The sequence below is a fragment of the Mytilus galloprovincialis genome, chromosome 10 (assembly GCF_965363235.1).
Source record: "Mytilus galloprovincialis chromosome 10, xbMytGall1.hap1.1, whole genome shotgun sequence".
Classification (NCBI taxonomy): Eukaryota; Metazoa; Mollusca; class Bivalvia; order Mytilida; family Mytilidae; genus Mytilus; species Mytilus galloprovincialis.
In genome coordinates, this window is record NC_134847.1 from 74,010,983 (window position 1) to 74,029,997 (window position 19,015).

Consider the following 19,015-nt stretch of genomic DNA (forward strand, 5'->3'; position numbering starts at 1 on the left):
TAGTCATATAATATACTAACACGTGGGTCAGCATTAATAGTAAAACTGAATATCTGATAAAAAAAAAAATAAGCATGAGTGCAAACAATATGGACTAACAAAGCCTTATATCACATTTATTTAAAAAGATGCAGTTACACACTTATTGGGTTGGTGGCATACAAGAAATAAGCATAAAATCATAGGACTAGAGAACGTGTTTTAATTCGTGTGTTTGAGCTTTTGATTTTGCCATTCGATAACGGACTTCCCGTTTTGAATGTTCCTCAGAGTTCGGTATTTTTGTTATTTTTACTTTTTTATTTTATGAAATGTGTGTCAGAGAGATTAAAAGGATGGGATAAAAGGACAAAAGGACGAGGCGATCATTATACTGTGATATTTACCCAGGGTTCATCATTCTTTGTAATTCTATCATGTACACTATTCTTGGTTTGTTCAACCATTACTTGCTTTGTTATAAATTGAATGCTCTTTGGAAAAAATGACAACAGACTTACAACAACCGTAAACAATATAAAAGATGGGGAAACAATAACACATATAATTAAAAACCAATTGTTCAGAGAACAATTGAAGGTCTTTCCACTAGTAAAGATCTATTTTGATATTGAAATATGAAAAATCAGTTTAAAATGTTAGTTCCTATGGCTTTATGATGTATTAATATCAATTTAAAGCAAAGGTCAAAATCTAGAACGTCCTATTAACCTATGACCTTGACCTCAATTTCAAGGTCACAAACCAAGGATCTTAAATCAAAAGACCCTAGGTCTTTAATATGTTTGGTTAAAGAGTAATATCACTTTACGGGTAAACCTAAATATAAGATGGGCAAAAACTCCCATTTATTGTCTGCGCACCCTTTCACCCAAAATATACAAGTAAGGATATGTCGCAACTAACAATTTATGAAAAATTATTTGTCGATATGTCATATGGTATTTGAAAATCAGTGAAAATAAGCAAAAATCAAAATTTAGAACATGACCTTGACCTTTGACCTTGCCCTCATTTTCATTTTTTTTTGGACCAAGGACCTCAAATCTGAAGACCCTAGGTCTCTATCACTTATGGTTTACCAGTTAGAAATGCATAATACTTATATCATTTACATAAGGGGAAATAACTCTCATATGGAGTCTGGAAAGCGTCGGTCCAAACGGAAAGGTGGAAAGACCTAATTAATTTAGATTTGAAAATCGCAAACAATTCTTTAGGTTCTTTACTCGTGTTCCAAAATCACAATAAAAAAACTTATTTTTATCGAAAACGCTTTAAACAGTACACAAACATTTCGATATTCCATGCAGCGTCTTTACCACGACTGAGTATGCTTTATTAATTTGGAATAATTCTGTTCATCAGTGTTACAGCCGCTGTTATTATATGCATTACACGACATATTACTAACAATATTGAAATTATAAAAAAGTAACAATAGTTTACGTCAGAAGTTCAATATATTAATCAATTCATGATATTAAATGATCGAGTGACATGACGCTCAGGGTCAAAATATAAGATGTCTTATGATCTCTTATCAAGGCATCTTAATTTTTTGTGGTTTTGGTAGATATTTGTTCTTTTTTAAAAATATTTAAACTTACTATTATACGAGTGGGAGGGGCGTGACCTCAAGTGGTAACACTTAAATGAATCGAAAAGGTCTTGTCATGGCTTTCAATAATATATTTGGTTTTAGAATGGAAATAAAAGATCAGTATATATTTGGTTTAAGGATTAAAAGAAAGGTCTTGTCATGGCCATCACGTATATAGTTTGGTTTAAAGTATGGAAATAAAAGGTCTTGGCAAAGACTAGCAAGAATTTATTTGGTTTTTAGATGGTAATAAAACGTCTTGTTCATTGGCTAGCAATAATATATATTTACAGTTTTTTTTATGGAAATAAATGTTCTTGTCAAGGCTAGCAAGAATATAATTTTGTTTTACGATGAACACTAAAATAATTATTTGACCTTGAGGTTCACAGGTTAACTGAGTAAGTAATATTCCATGTTACACGACACCTTGTCCTGAGGTGGAATCCTCATGTGGATATGTATTCTGTACCCGAAAAAATTAATACTGATTGTTTGTTGTTTAACGTCCAGTGGCACATATTTTAATAGATAAAGGCAGATGTGGTGTGAGTGCCGTTTAGGACTTTTTATCCGTCTTATCTGACAACCGCAGCAAAAACACATTTCATAAACAGTATAAACCAAACCACGTCACCGTACTTAATCTGTATGAAATATTTGTCACTGGACATCAACGAAAACAACAATCAACCAAATCATTTCAGGCGGAGAGATGGCTAATTTTTGATATTTAATGATTTTCGGTGGGTTTGCTATAATTGTGTACTTGATTCGAAAAAAAACAGGGAAGAAATGACGTACAAAATGCAGGTAACTATAGCCATGAGATTTCCAGGCTTATATATATATATATATATATATATATATAAGAAGGTGTGGTATGATTGCCAACGAGGCAACTGTCCACAAGAGACCAAAATGATACATACATTAACAACTATATGTCACCGTACGGCCTTCAACACTTAGCAAAGCCCATACCGGATAGTCAGCTATAAAAGGCCCCGATGTGACAATGTAATACAATTCAAACTAACGGCCTTATTTATATAAAAAAAATAAACGAAAAACAAATATGTAACACATAAACAAACGACAACCACTAAATTACAGGTTCCTAACTTGGGACAGGCACATACATAAATAATGTGGCGGGGTTAACATGTTAGCGGCATCCCAACCCTCCCCTAACCTGGGACAGTGGTATAACAGTACAACATAAGAACAAACGATAAAAATCAGTTGAAAAAGGCTTAACTCATCAGATGGACAAACATACAAGTGGACGTATGTTTTGGGGTACCTCGTTTGACATTGGCTTTTTACAAATTAATCCAGAGTGAAACAAAACATTATGTAACGTTATGATGGCATATTTGTTGAAATGACAATTGGAATATGTCTTCTTGATTATCCTGCATATTGGAACTGTATTCTATGACTTTTTATTAACGAATGCACTTTATAAACTACAACCAGCTTGACAACCCTAAAACACTTATGTGTATTCAACGTCGTTAAGGGGATGACCATTCGATATTCTGGGGGGGGGGGGCAGGAGGATTTTGAAAATAAATAACTCAGCCTTGAGAATCACAAAAATAAATGGTTTGTTCTGTGGTAGTTTGTAAATAAATTACCTGACTTGCAATGTATTGAAAATAAATAACTCGGCTGGTCTAATCGAAAGTATGAGATGGCACCAGATTCTTCATAAATTCATCTTTTTTCAAAAAAAAATCGCTTTCGGCAAACACTGCCCAAATTGTTTAATAATATAAGTATAAATATTATTTAAATATACTTGAAATGTCTGTAAATTGGCTTCATTTAACTTGAGGTATGTTTTCTCAGCAACACTTACCTCACTTTTATTTAACAGGGCCGTAACTACATTGAGGTAAATGCCTCATGTAAAAATGTCAAAACCAAACGCTTGTCTCCATATCAAATTGTTTTTACGTCGAGTGCATTGCAAGAAGCAAGTTTGTTATCCCTAAGACGTAGCCCCTGATTTTTCGGGATCAATGTTTCTTATTTATTTGTCTTTTGTTCATTGATTGCCCTTCTGTATTCTGTTAGTGTTGCATTCCTTTTGTAATTTAGTAATTTTGTTATTAACTTGATCATGAGTTTAAAAAACAGAAGCCCCAGATTCAACTATGTAAATTACATTTTTGCTTTATCATGCATATTGATCTATTAATGTTGTCCCTAAAAACTTGAGTCTTACACTGAATGTATACATTCCGCTTTGAGACCAAAAATAAGAAAGGGTTTGGGGAACACCCAGAAAGCATGATTTTGCATCATTTCTTCTAAAGCTTCTTGTGCCTTCAGTGGCTCCAAAACCCTTAAAAAAAATTTGCCTCGCTCCGCTCGGCGTACCATGTTTTTGCCAATACTTTTAAAATAGGCTAGATACAATCAATCTTTAATATAGTGCCTGGAAGCAATGCATGAACATGCAGTTGGGAATATAGAAGATTCATTTCTGCAGAGGATGATGATTAATTCTGATTAAATGGTACATGATGACTTAACTATACATGTATTATGTATAATTTATAAACAAATAATTTAAAAATTGTATGTTTTCGAATATTATAAATATATATATATATATATTGTTGTGAAAATAAATAATCAGTCCCTTGCTTTAATGAAAATGAAAAATCTTGCTTCAATAGTGCAGAAAATATTGTTATTCATTGACAATAGTCATCTCCAACAGCGTTTTTTCAAATTAATTTAATTGAATGCAAAACCAAAGATATACACTTCTTTGATTTCAGATAGTGGAATTCGAACTTGTTGTAATAAATATAAGTTCGTATATTTTTTTTCTCAATAAAGGTTGATCGATTTATTTTAATTTGTTTGTCGACTTAGATTCATGATGCATGTCTCTGCACCACTAGGCGTGTAAACTGACGCAACAGTTAATAGATCATTTACAAAATCCTATTAATAAAAATCTATAAAGAATACATATTTTTACCGTTATCAATTTATGTAATTCGAATAATGTTCATTTCTTCAGACTTAAAAAATGTAAAGTTTTATACATTTTCTTCACAAATACTTCGACATAACAATTTACGTTTATTTGAATTATAAGGGAAATGAAAGAACCATGCATCTCATCTGATAGCAGTTTATGTAAATGTTTAATTTACTTTCAATGTGTATATTATTTTTCACAGAACTTTTCAGCGGCGAATTTTTATATTTATTTGTTTGTGGTGGGGCACCAGAGAACGGACTAGGCTTAACGGTTACACATTATATGACTTTTTTCAAGTGGAACTTCGAAGGTTGCCTTGGTATCTCCAAACTTTAAATAAAAATATCTAGATCCACAACTCGAATTACATGCATTTTATATTTTTAAATCATCGAACTTATATTTTTAATGACGCTATCATTCTTATGGAAGCTATTTTACATTTCCTTTCGATATTTCAAACTTACTATTATACGTCGAGTGAAGGGCATGACCGCAAGTGGCAACACTTAAATGAACTGAAAAGCTCTTTTCATGGCTTTCAAAAATATTTTGGTTTTAGAATGTTTGTGTCTTGCAAGCATATATTTTGTTTTAGGATCAAATGAAAGGTCTCGTCATGGCTATCAAGTATATGATTGGTTTAAATATAAAAATTAAGATGTTGCATGATTGCTAATGAGACAACTCTCCACAAGAGACCAAATGACACAACAATTAAAAACTATAGGTCACCGTAAGGTCCTCAATGTAAAACAATTCAAACGAGAAAACTAACGGCCAAATTTTTGTACAAAAAATGAACGAAAAACAAATATGTAACACAGTATGGAAGTAGAAGGTCTTCTCAATAGCTAGGAAAAAATCATTTGGTTTTAAGATGGAAATAAAACATCTTGAAAATGGCTAGCAATACTATATATTATGATATTTATTCTTTGATCGCTTGTTGGTTGTATAGCGTCCAGTGGCAAATATTTCAAACATTTTAATCTTGATTTCAACGGTCAAGCTCACATTACGTTTCTAATTATGCGAAACAATCTTTTAACGTAAAACAAGTTCATGCCAAATATTATAACACAATGTAAAAAATAAAAAAAGTTTATGGCCGGATAAGGTTGTACGAAAAGTATAAGAAGAAACACTACTTAAACATATTTAAAATGCCAGTAACCTTTAAGCGCAGCGATAACATATTTTATATAAAATACAACCCAAACCTTGTTATCTTACTAAATATGTCTGAAATATTTGTCACTGGACATTAAACAAAACAACAATCAATCAACCAAATCCTTTCAAGCGGAGATATGCTTGTGTAAAGTTCATTTCATTAGTAGTCCACTTCTTGTTATTCAATGCTTTCGATGAGTTTGCAATTCTTGTATTTATGATTCATGAAAAGACATGCATTGAAAACCCGAATGAGTCAATTTGACCAATTTAGTTGCACTTTGATCATTTTGACTATGCTATTTGTCGTTTGACTAGATGGTAAGTCACATTTGACTGAGTAGTGTGGTAATTATGACTATGTTAGGAAGTCAAAATGACTATATGTCATACTCGTTTTTTGTCAGTTTGACAAGTGAATGCAGTCCATATGACTTATTGAAATGGTCGAAAGTGACCATGTTGGTTAGTCAACATGATTACTGTAAATAGCCACGACTGTGTTGTTTTAATGTATGTTGTATTTTTTGTAATACCAGAACACTTGTGTAGTCAAGGTCGTTAACAACCACCCACATCATCATAAAGTAAATGAAAATTGTATTTCATTGGCAATTAGTAATCTACTACAGCGTTTTTGAATACATATTTGAAATTTTTTAAATTGAATGCAGTACAAACAGTTCTTTGATTTCAGAAAATGTAATTCAAATTTGTTGTAATGAAGTTCGTATAAAATTGGTATCAATGGACTGATGAAGGCTTGTCGATTTTTTTAATTTGTTTGTCAACTTAGATGATCTTAAATTAATTAAGCATGTCTCTGCACCACTAGGCATGCAAAGCGTAACAAAAGATCGTTTACAAAAGCCTATTTATGAAATTCTATAAAGAATGAATATTTGACCTTTATCAATTTATGAAGGTTAAAATAATAGACATATGAAGATGTGGTATGAGTGCCAATGAGACAACTCTCCATCCTAGTCACAATTCATAAAGGTAAACCAATTAAGGTCAAAGTACGATCTTCGACACGGAGCCTTGGCTCAGACCGAACAGCAAGCTTTATAAAATGTCCCAAAAAGTACTAGAGTGTAGGACCATTCAAATAGGAAACGAGAAACACTTATAAACCACACCAACAAACGACAAGGCTACTGAACATCAGATCATATGCATGTATTAAATGAATCTTCAGATTCTAAACGATAAACATGATAAAGTAATTGTCTGTGGTGACGATATCAAATTTAAACAGCATGGACTTAGTTGAACTTTTTTAAATGGCTACGGATAAATTTCTTTATAGTATTTTATTGACTGACACAATTAGTACACTCAACAATGGGACCATGACGATTTTAATGCACATTTTGATTTGAGTACGTGAAGTGGTACGTGAAGTGTTACTAGTTAAAGGAACACAACATTACATATCGATTAGCTAACACAAATTGATTATCAGTGCACTGGTCGTGTATGAAAAGATGTATCTAGATTTAATACTAGAAAGATTTATCTCAATAATTGTTAAACGAATCAGTGACGTATAATATGAGTTATTTCAGGAATTCGAAAAATGAAATAGAATTTCAAAATGTCCATTGGATAATTCAATAAAAGAAATTAAAGAATTATATACCAAGCTTCATTACCAAAATAAGTTAGATTTTAGTAACTTAAGAAGATGACTGTGTTGCATAATGTTTCACTTTTACATTTTCTGAAAGACAGCAAATAACTGTTTTGTATAGTAGTAAATTTATTATTTTAGAAATTCTTATTGAAATACGTTGTCGAAGATTATTTTACTAAACCGCAATGAAATTCAATAATTTTGTATTTAATTAAATAGTGGGTATGTTAATCATGTTTATAGAAAGTCGTCGTCGATTTCAAGACAATACAGGACATCCTTTACTTTGCCTCAAAAACAATTGTTTTATCTATGGGCCTTTTTTTAAATTTTAACTCTAATCCATTCATAGGTCTAAATTTTAATTAAACATTTTTTTATCATATAGAAACCTTTCAGTTAAAGTTAAATGTATTTGACCAAAATTAAAATTGAGTTGGTGTAAAGAGAAAAGTGTGGCGGACATTAAGAACTGGGTGGAACTATTTTATTGAACTCCAGTAACGAAATTAAATAAATACATTCTATGGTATTGTAAATAGCTCAAAGGTACCAGGATTATAATTTAGCACGCCAAATGCGCGTTTCGTCTACATAACGCTAAAGTTATCAATAGATAGCAATCACAATTGATTTCAATATATTCAACAATTTATGATATGATATGAAGGGGAGTGGAATGATGCTAAAGGACATCTAAACTATATGTGGTTTGGTTGGCATTTGAACAATTCGTTTAGACATTTAACTTACTATTATACGAGTGGTAGGGACGTGACGGCAAATGGCAACACTTAAAGGAATTGAAGGTCTTGTCATGGCTATCAATAATATACTTGTCAACTAAAGAATCGATACACGACTTTTTTTCAAATTAAAGATTAAGTTTTCCGTTTATAGGACCAATATTGAAGGTAGTAATATTTAATGACCATTGAAATGTAAATCTTTTGAATAAAAAAAAATTTTGCTTTCATGACGTCATTTGGCGAAATCTAAATTTTTTGACAAAATTTAATTAGTTTTTCAGTGGATTTCGTGTTGTTTCTTATTTATTATTTATAACTGTTGATTTAAATGTCCTTTGATTTTATGGACTTTGTTTACTCCTTGGTTTTGATTGTTATTGTCTTTACTTAAAAACGACAAACAGAAGTTCCAACTAATGATGTCAGCCTCTCATTTAAAGATAAAGACAATGTTTGCCATCAATTCTTTTTTAAGAACTGTACAATTTCTTTGTTTATTTGTAAAGCAAGGTTCGGCCCCACACGAAATCGTTAAAATGTAAACATTATCAATTGATTTACCATTGGTAGTATGTTTAAAGTGAAATTAAAAAAACCTTTAACAATCTTAAAACTTATCCGAAAGGTTCCAAATGTACAGTGTGTTGTTTTCATATCGAAAACATTGATTTGAGACGAAATAAAATTGAGAATGGAAATGCGGAATGTGCCAAAGAGACAACAACCCGACCATAGAGCAGACAACAGCAGAAGGTCACCAACAGGTCTTCAATGCAACGAGAAATTCTCGCACCCGGAGGCGTCCTTCAGCTGGCCCCTAAACAAATATATACTGGTTCAGTGATAATGAAAATCATACTAAACTCTAAATTATACACAAGAAACTAAAAGTTAAAATAATACAAGACTAACAAAGGCCAGAGGCTCCTGACTTGGGACAGGCGCAAAAATGCGGCGGGGTTAAACATGTTTGTGAGATCTCAACCCTCCCCCTATATCTCTAGCCAATGCAGAAAAGTAAACGCATAACAATTCGCACAACATTTTTTTCTTATTTTGCATTTTTTGAGATTTCAAAAAACACCTTTTTTACCAAAAAAATTAAAAAACAAAATTTCAACCCATTAGTTACAATATGAACATAACTTGATCAGCATATTGAATATTTTAAAACAAATTTGAAAATTCATTTAGTACTATAAAGAAAATTGTGTGTCGTTTTTGTGTCGATCTTTCCGCAAAAATAATTTGCACCCTATGATCGTTTACACGGAATTTAGTTACTTTTCGACAGGTTTTGATTTTCATTATCATATGTGCATGCATTGCAAATGAAAGCTTTTTAGAATAGTGTATTTCATTTTGTTTTAGTTTTAATACTTTTTGATCAATTTTATTCTACTTTGTACCTTTTTCACTTTCGATCTTTTATATCTGGGCGTTATGTATTCGTGTTTAGTTTTCTGTAATTAGTTAATACTTCAGTTTCTTTATGTATATCCCTTTCATATTCATTTGATAAAATTTACTGTTTGCAATAGCATGAATTATTCTATATAATAAGAATGTTCTTATCCCGGGCATAAAAACAATGCCGTATTTGGCGAAACCTTTTCAACTTTTGATCTTCAGTGTTGTACAACTTTGTACTTTTTTCACTTTCGATCTTTTATATCTGGGCGTCACTTGTAAGTCTTGTGTGGACAAGGCGCGTTTTTGGCGTATTGAATTTTAAACCTGATGCTTTTTGTTATCTATTAATCATGTTTTTCTTTGTCTAATATGTTCTATTAATTTGTATTGTAGTCCTGTAATATTATGTTGTCATTTCAATGTTATATTTAACTTTGCCATTAAAGTGCGAGGTTTGGCATGCCACAAAACCAGGTTCAACACACCACTTTTATTCCCCTTTAAAAGTGTCCTGTACCAAGTCAGGAAGATGGCCATTGTTATATTATTGTTCGTTTCTGTGTGTGTTGCATTTTAACGTTGAGTTGTTTGTATTTTCTCTTATTTTTGAGAAATTGAGATAAGACGTGGCACGGTACTTGTCTATCCCAAATTCATGTATTTGGTTTTCATGTTATATTTGTTAATCTCGTGGTGTTTTGTCTGATGCTTGGTCCGTTTCTGTGTGTGTTACGTTTCGGTGTTATGTCGTTGTTCTCCTCTTATATTTAATGCGTTTCCCTCGGTTTTAGTTTGTTACCCCGATTTTGTTTTTTGTCCATGGATTTATGAGTTTTGAACAGCGGTATACTACTGTTGCCTTTATTTATTCTAAAGTCGTGTATCGTTTCTTTTGTTGACTAGTATATATTTGGGTTTAGAATGGAAATAAAAGGTATTTTTGCATCTTGCAAGTATATATTTGGTTTTAGGATCAAAAGAAAGGTCTCGTCATGGCCATCAATTATATATCATATACAATATAGAGTATACGGTTTAAAGTATGTAAATCAAAGGTCTTGTCAAAGGCTAGTAAGAAATTCATTTGGTTTTAGATGGAAATAAAACGTCTTTTCAATGGCTAGCAATAATATATATTTAGTTTTGTGATGGAAAAAAATGCCTTGTCAATACCTAAGTAGAATACATTTTATTTTTAGATGGAAATAAAACGTCTTGTCAATGGCTAGCAATAGTATATATTTAGTTTTGTGATGTTAATGAAAGGTTTTGGCATGGCTAGCAGGAACATATTTGTTTTAACGATGGACATCAAAATAATTATTTGATTTTGAAGTTCGAAGGTTAAAGTTAGTAATCTTCCATGATACACGACACGCTGTCTTGAGGTATTTCACCATGTACATAATATCATATTATGTCAAAGTAGGCTGTACCGGAAAAAATAATATTGATTATTTGTTGTTTAACATCCAGTTGCAAATATTTCAAGCATTTTCAGGACTCTTTATCTGACTTATCTGACTTGTCACTGAACTTTAAGCGCAGATAATAACTCATTTCATTATTATAACATTACCCAAACCACGTCATCGTACTAAATATGCATGACAAATTTGTCACTGGACGTTAACGAAAACACCAATCAACCAAATCCTTTCAAGCGGAGAGATGTTTGTGTAAATATAAAAAAGAAGATGTGGTATGATTGCCAATGAGACAACTATCCACAACAGACCAAAATGACACAGACATTAACAACTATAGGTCACCGTACGGCCTTCAACAATGAGCAAAGCCCATACCGCATAGTCAGCTATAAAAAGGCCCCGATAAAACAATGTAAAACAATTCAAACGAGAAAACTAACGGCCTTATTTATGTAAAAGAAATGAACGAAAAACAAATATGTAACACATAAACAAACGACAACCACTGAAAAAAGTTCATTTCATTAGTAGTCCATTTCTTGATATTCAATGATCTTCAATGATTTTCGATGAGTTTGCTATAGTAATGTCCAGGATTCAAAAATACACTAGAGTAGAAATGGCGTACAAAATGTATATGTGATTAGTCATGAGATTTCCAGGCTTATGCATAAAACGGGGGTCTGAAATTGACCTATTTTATATTTATCCAGAGTAAAACAAAAACACTCTGTTGTGTTATTGAGGCGTATTTGTTGAAATGACAATAGAATGAGACTGTATTCTATCACTTTTTATTAACGAATGCTAGAAGTAGATATTTTGTGGTGAATTTCGTATGACGTCGTAGTCCGAATCCGAAAAATTCTATTATACGAAAATTCGGGAAAATAATTATGTTATTTTTTATGATGATTCAATGTTACAATTTTTACATATGCCGTTTTCTCTATGTTTGTTTCATGCTTAAAAGATTTAATTTTGATAGCCATACTAGTAATGTGGATTTAATAGACAGTATTTATAATTTCATTATAACAAAAAATCCCATTTAAAAGATATTTCAAACACCGTTGTATAAAACTACCTTTAAAGGCGTATTTTATAGTTGCCTTCAACTTTGTGCACACCGTCTCTGTATAAAATGCACCTTGACTACACAGAATCCTGATGTACCACCCGGGTCATCATAACGTAAATAAATATTGTATTTCATTAGCAATTAGTAATCTCCAACAACAAAATTGAGTACACATTTCAAATGTATCTAATTGAATGCACTAAAAACAGTTTTTTGCTTCTTTCAGAAAATGTAAATCCAACTTGTTGTAATGAAGTTTGTTTAAAATTGATCTCAATGAAAGCTGATCGATTTTTCTAATTTGTTTGTCAACTTAGATGCATGATGCATGTCTGTGCACCACTAGGCATGCAAAGCTTAATAGTTAATAGATCGTTTACAAAATACTACTTTTGAAAATCTTTAAAGTATAAATTTTGACCTTTATCAATTTATGTAGGTTCACTTATAATGTTCACTTCAAACAATAACATAACATTTCTTCAGACTTAATAATTGTATGCAGTTGCCAGAAAAAATATATTAAGCCAATGTAGAAACCAATGTAAAGTTATATACATTTTCTTCACAAATACTCCCACATGACAATTTAATGGATATAAGAAGATGTGGTATGAGTCCCAATGAGACAACTCTCCATCTAAGTCATACTTTGTAAAAGTTAACCATTATAGGTCAAGGTATGGTCTGCCACACGGAGCATTGGCTTATATAATTAAGTATTTGCATTTAACAGAAATTGAAAGAACCATGCATCTGAAAACAGTTATAAAATTTGTAAAAGGTTGATTTACTTTCAATTTATAAATTATTCTAACCGACCTTCAACTTTTGAAGTCAGTGGCGGATTTTTATGTTTATTTTTTTGTCGTGGGCACTAGAGAACGAATTAGGCTGAAGCTACATATTATGACTATTTTCAAGGGCTAGCCTACTTCTAACGGTTGACTTGGTATCCCCAAACTTTTAAACAAATCTAGAGCCACAACTCGAATTACAGGAATTTTTCTCTTTAAATGATCGTACTATACTTTTAAAGACGCTTGAATTCTTATGTAAGCTAAACTATTTTACACTTCCTGACAAAAGTATGTAGTCAAAGCGTTTAAAGTCATATATATGATGAAGGGAGAGTATACAGTGGTTTTGAATTTTATTTTTTTTTAAATTAGCAAAAAAGCAGTTTATTCAAGTGCAATGCTGGTAACCCTTAAAAACAGTAAAACTGAATTGAATGTGTATTATTGTCTTATGGCTGTTCCTATGTTTCAGGATGTTTCACATACATTTTATATTGACTACCCGGTGAGGTTTTTAACCATACATCATTACAGTTAACCATAATTTTGTTATGTTATAATCAGTTGCATCCTTGGGGAAACCTTTCAAATATATATTAAGTCCCAATTATCAGTGTGTGCATGGAAGCTTCAAGGTAAAGTTTTTGTTACTAAAGTTTCTAATTACTATATGTTTGTAAATGTATTAAATTAATCTATGGCGACGATATCAAATACAGCATGAACTAAGTTGAACTTTTTTAAATGGCTACGAATAAATCTTCTTTATAATATTATATTGCTTGACACAATTAGTACACCAAACATGTCGATTTTAATACACATTTTAATTTGAGGTACATGAAATGGTAGGTGAAGCAGCTATAACAACAATTGATTATCAGTGTAGTAGTCGTGTATGAAAAGATGTATTTATAGATTATCGTTGATCATCTCAACGAGATTGATTTTCTCGCTTGAGCCGGGACGGCGAAAGCAAGAAAGGCAATCGAGTTGAGATGACCAATGATAATCTGTTTATCGCTATTTTACCTATGACGACATTGTCAATTTAATGTCAGTTTCGTTAGCAACGCCACGTATCTGCTTAGTTTCTAGCGATAACTTTCCACCTCAAGCGAGTAGCATGATATGAAAAATTATCACAAAAAAAGATCAAAGGAAAAATGCACAAAATAGCGATAACTAGATTCAATACTTTGTCTAGGAAGATTTATCTCAATAATTATTAAACGAATAGAAAATATGAGTTATTTCAGGAATTCAAAAAATGATATAGAATTGCAAAATGTCCATTGATAATTCACTAATACGAATTAAAGAATGGATACATTTTGATTGCATTTGAAATGGAAAAGTCGTTATTTTTATATTTGGGGACAATTTGTCCTTTGAAAGTACAACCTCGTTCTGCTATGAGTTGTTATGGTGGTGTCCAGAACCAACTTTGGCAGGATAACAGGCAATCCTTGTCATCTAAGGTAGACGGTAGACAATCATTGAGAACAAGTGAAATCTATGTGTGAATTTGATCTTTTAAGAATTCACAAGTTGCATTCACAGAACAAGAAAAAATATGTTATATAAAGTCTTGGACGATGTTCTTAACCAGTAAAAATCAATCAAGCTTCAATCCAAAAATAAGTTTGCTTTCCGTAACTGGAGAAGAAGACTGTGTTGCATAATGTTTCAAATGTTGTACTTAATCATTCAATAAAACGTTTATGTAAACATGTATATGGAGTCAGACCATCAGTTTGATGGAATCTATATGAATAATTTTAAATATAATAGTCTGAATGTAAAGTCTGAATGGTATTTACTATGTTGTGAATAACAACTAGGTAATAGTAATAATGCCGGGTTAGAATAGAATGAGACGTTAATATAGCATGAAGCCGGATGGATACACAAAATCTAATTGATCTATCCAACAAGTAACTCATGCATTCATGTGTAGAAAGTTAAATTAAGCTAGACGATTTTTCAAAGACTGTGTTGTAGACGTTAGTTTCACCAGGAGCTGAACTGTAAAACACCAGGACACACCTTTCCATTATCTACTGGTAAGCCCGCCCCCTTAGCAACACATGGCAACCCAGCATCTTAGGTCAGGCTTATCAACAAAATGGCGGTTATTATAAACATTGGATAATAACAAAGTAAAGAAATTGTTATAATTAATATAAAGAAGAACAATATTTTGTTCATATATATATATATACAGTGGCGGATCCAGCCATTTTAAAAAAGGGGTCAGCCACTGATATATATATATATATATATATATATATATATGGACATGTATATTGTATGGTTTGTCACTTGTTTAGACTTGTTTGTAAAATATACTTATTTCTAGTGACTGTATAATGAAATGAATCATGATCCTATATGATATATAAAAATTGTTGAGTTAGATTGCTGACAAATGATAAATACATTGTGTATGAAAATAATAATATAACATCTACACACGCTTAAAAAACACGTGTCTCATGTCTATCTCTAGATTCACCTTCCGTGACAAGATAACACTACGACTATTGAAGTTATATTTTTATATAGCGGATGTGGTCGATTGGTCTAGAGCGCTGGACATGAGGCTAAGCGATTGGTGCTGTAGTGTATCAAAGGTGTGAGTTCGAATCCCGCTGAGGGACGGACAAACATTTGTCAGTATAAAATCTAACTCTAACACTGTTTGGTGTAATTTTCAGACTTATATAATATATATATATATACATATATATATATATATATATATGAGTCTACATTGAAAACTACGTTCAAACCTATGATTGCGTTGGATAAAAACCGCAATTTTTATACGTGTGCATGTAAAACAAATTTCGTTGTAGAAGGGTCTAAAAACAGCACAAACAACATTTTCCAAGACCAAAAAAGTGAAAAAGTATATTTAAACAAAACGCATTTTACTAACAGGTCGAACAACTGATGTTCTTTAACCCTGCTGACTAAATAAAATAAACAAATAAAATTGATCACAAGATGTAACAAAATGGATCTTAATATAAATTTAATACTAAACAGAAAAAAATTAACTTGTGGCCACGATGTTATGCCACAAACATACGGTGTCAATATGTTTTTAGTACACCAGATCCGGATTTCGACAATAAATGTCTCTTCAGTGATGTTAGGGATCGAAAAGGTATTTGGAAGGCCATATAAAAAGTACCCTCATTTTTAGAAAAAGTACCCTCATTTTAGATAGACTCTTGAATTTTAAGAGTCAATGTAGGATGAACGGATCATATAAACCGGAGGGAAAATATGATACAAGCCCAAACGAAAAAATATAAACGAGTCTAAATTGAAAACTACGTTCAAACCTATGATTGCGTTGGATAAAAACCCCAAAAAAATATTTTTATACGTGTGCATGTAAAACAAATTTCGTTGTAGAAGGGTGTAAAAACAGCACAAACAACATTTTCCAAAAGACCAAAAAAGTGAAAAAGTATATTTAAACAAAACGCATATATATATATATATATATGTGTGTGTGTATGTGTGTGTGTGTGTGTGTGTGTGTTTTTGTGTTAAAATATGATAAAATAGTTACTACCTCATGGGTTGAGAGATAGATTTATGAAATCCTGACCATTTAAGGTGGTACCCAACACTTTCACTAAAATTAATTTGGCTCGTTTAATTTTCATAAAATTTTGACAAAGTATTTACTTTGACCCTTAAACAAAAATATAAAAATTTCAAAAATTTTGAACCAACCGTTTTGTCAGAAAAATTACACTGGTTATATAGCAGTTTGACAAACACCAATTCTGATCATTGAGAAGCTTAATATTCCATTTACAACACAACGTAATCAAAACGTTTAGCTGACTTTACAGAGTTATCTCCCTGTAGTGTTAGGTACCACCTTAAACTAAATAAAAAGAAACAAATAAAATATTGCAAATTTGAAGCTATACTAGATTACTTTCATTCCAAAAAAATGTAGTTTTAACAACAAGATATAGAATATGATATGATTGATAAGATAAATTATGATGATAAATAACATGTTTAATTAAGCATGGCTTATGAATGTTGATTAATGTGTTTACTATGTAGACAAACACAGCATGGGTCAACTTGTAAAACAAGCATCATTTTTTAAAACAGTTTTAGTAAAGACGTTCAAATAGGATCTGTTGTACAATGTCAAAAAAATATGCTTCAAAACAGAATCCATTTTACCGAGCGTCAATTGTTTGAAATGACATTCGTGAAATATTAGTTCAAATCATTGACCATTCACGGTCCGGATGGTGTTGATTTTAATGGCTTGTAATGAGCTCAACTATAAATCTAACATCATATAAAGATGGTTTTGACTAATTGGGTTCAAATTGATTCAGTGGTTTAAATATTTTTTTTAAGGAAATCTATTACTTGATGGAATGTTAACAGGTGGTAATAGTTCGTGTTGCCTGTACTGGAGATAAATAAAGGCAACAGTAGTATACCGCTGTTCGAATTGATAAATTGATTGAGAAAAAAACAATTCCGGTTGCAAACTAAAACTGAGGGAACAAATCAAATATAAGAGCAGAACTGCGAAACAACACTAAAATGTAACACACACAGAAATAAACTATAACATAACAATGGCCATTTTCCTAACTTGGAACAGGACATTTTAAGATAGAAATGGTAGGTTGGACCTGGTTTTGTGGTTAGCCAAACCTCGAACCTTTATGCTAATATTAAATATAACATTGAAATGACACCATTACATGATAGGAATACAGTACAAAAAATTGCAAGAACATTCAGAACAGATAATTACGCAAACAAACAATATAGTACATTATGACAACAAAACATCAGAAACACTGAAGTGAACAGAAAACAAACTACAATAACAATTGCTATTTTCCCGACTTGGTACAGTACATTTTAGATAAAAATGGTGGGTTGAACCTGGTTTTGTGGCTAGCAAAACCTCATGCTTTTATGGCAATGCTAATTACAACATTAAAATGACAACATTACATTGTTCATTTTTTACATCCAGTGACAAATGTTACATGCAAATCAGGACAAAAACATAAATAAGTGTTATTGTTTCCCTTGATGTGTACTATTCCTACAGTCTGTAGGATATCACATATGTAACTTTATCTAGATATATTATTCTGACTCAGAGCAGACAATCATTTGCTAATACTTTCAAATACTGAATGTTTAGAGAAGCAGAAAAAACTTATTGTTAAATTAAATAAAACGATTTCATTTATGCACGCTGTCCTTTCTTTGTCCGTTTCATAAACCCAATATTTCTTTGTGCTTCAAAGTGTTATTAAGTCCTTTCTTACACCTTGGAAGAAACTACAAGCCAATTTCATCATTCTTAATATAAAAAAGTATGATTGCCAATGAGACATCTATCCAAAAAAGACCAAAATGACACAGACATTAACAACTATAGGTCACCGTACGGTCTTCAACAATGAGCAAAGCCCATACCGCATAGTCAGCTATAAAAGGCCCCGATATGACAATGTAAAACAATTCAAACGAGAAAACTAACGGCCTTATTTATGTAAAAAAACATGTTTTTGTCATCCAGATTATTGAAGTTTTTAACGGTCGGCATGACATCCAGGCAGTTGTTATGCAAATTTTTATACTGTCGTACTTTTGGTCCCTTGAGCAGAACATATAATACATTATTACTGCATTGACTATCACATGCCTCTGCTTCACCATAATTCATTATATTACCCAAATGTGTTTAACATCTGAGGCCAGGCCAAGATATGTATAATATTCATATTTCACCTTGGACCTTACCCTTCCTTTAAATTACCAAGATTATGATCTAGATAGGAATAACAAATGTAGATCTAAACCAAGAAAAAACTTCATGAATGATAGACTTATATTTTATTATCTACTATAGTGACCAGTGCTTGAGGGCAGATCTTCTTGTAATTCTATTAGTGGGTTTTTCTTACATAATCAACACAGCAGGTGCCACATATAGAGCAGGATCTGCATACCCTTCTGAATCACCAGAGATCACCCATGGTTTTTCGAGGGGTTCATTTTGCTCAGTCTTTAGTTTCATATGTTGTGTTT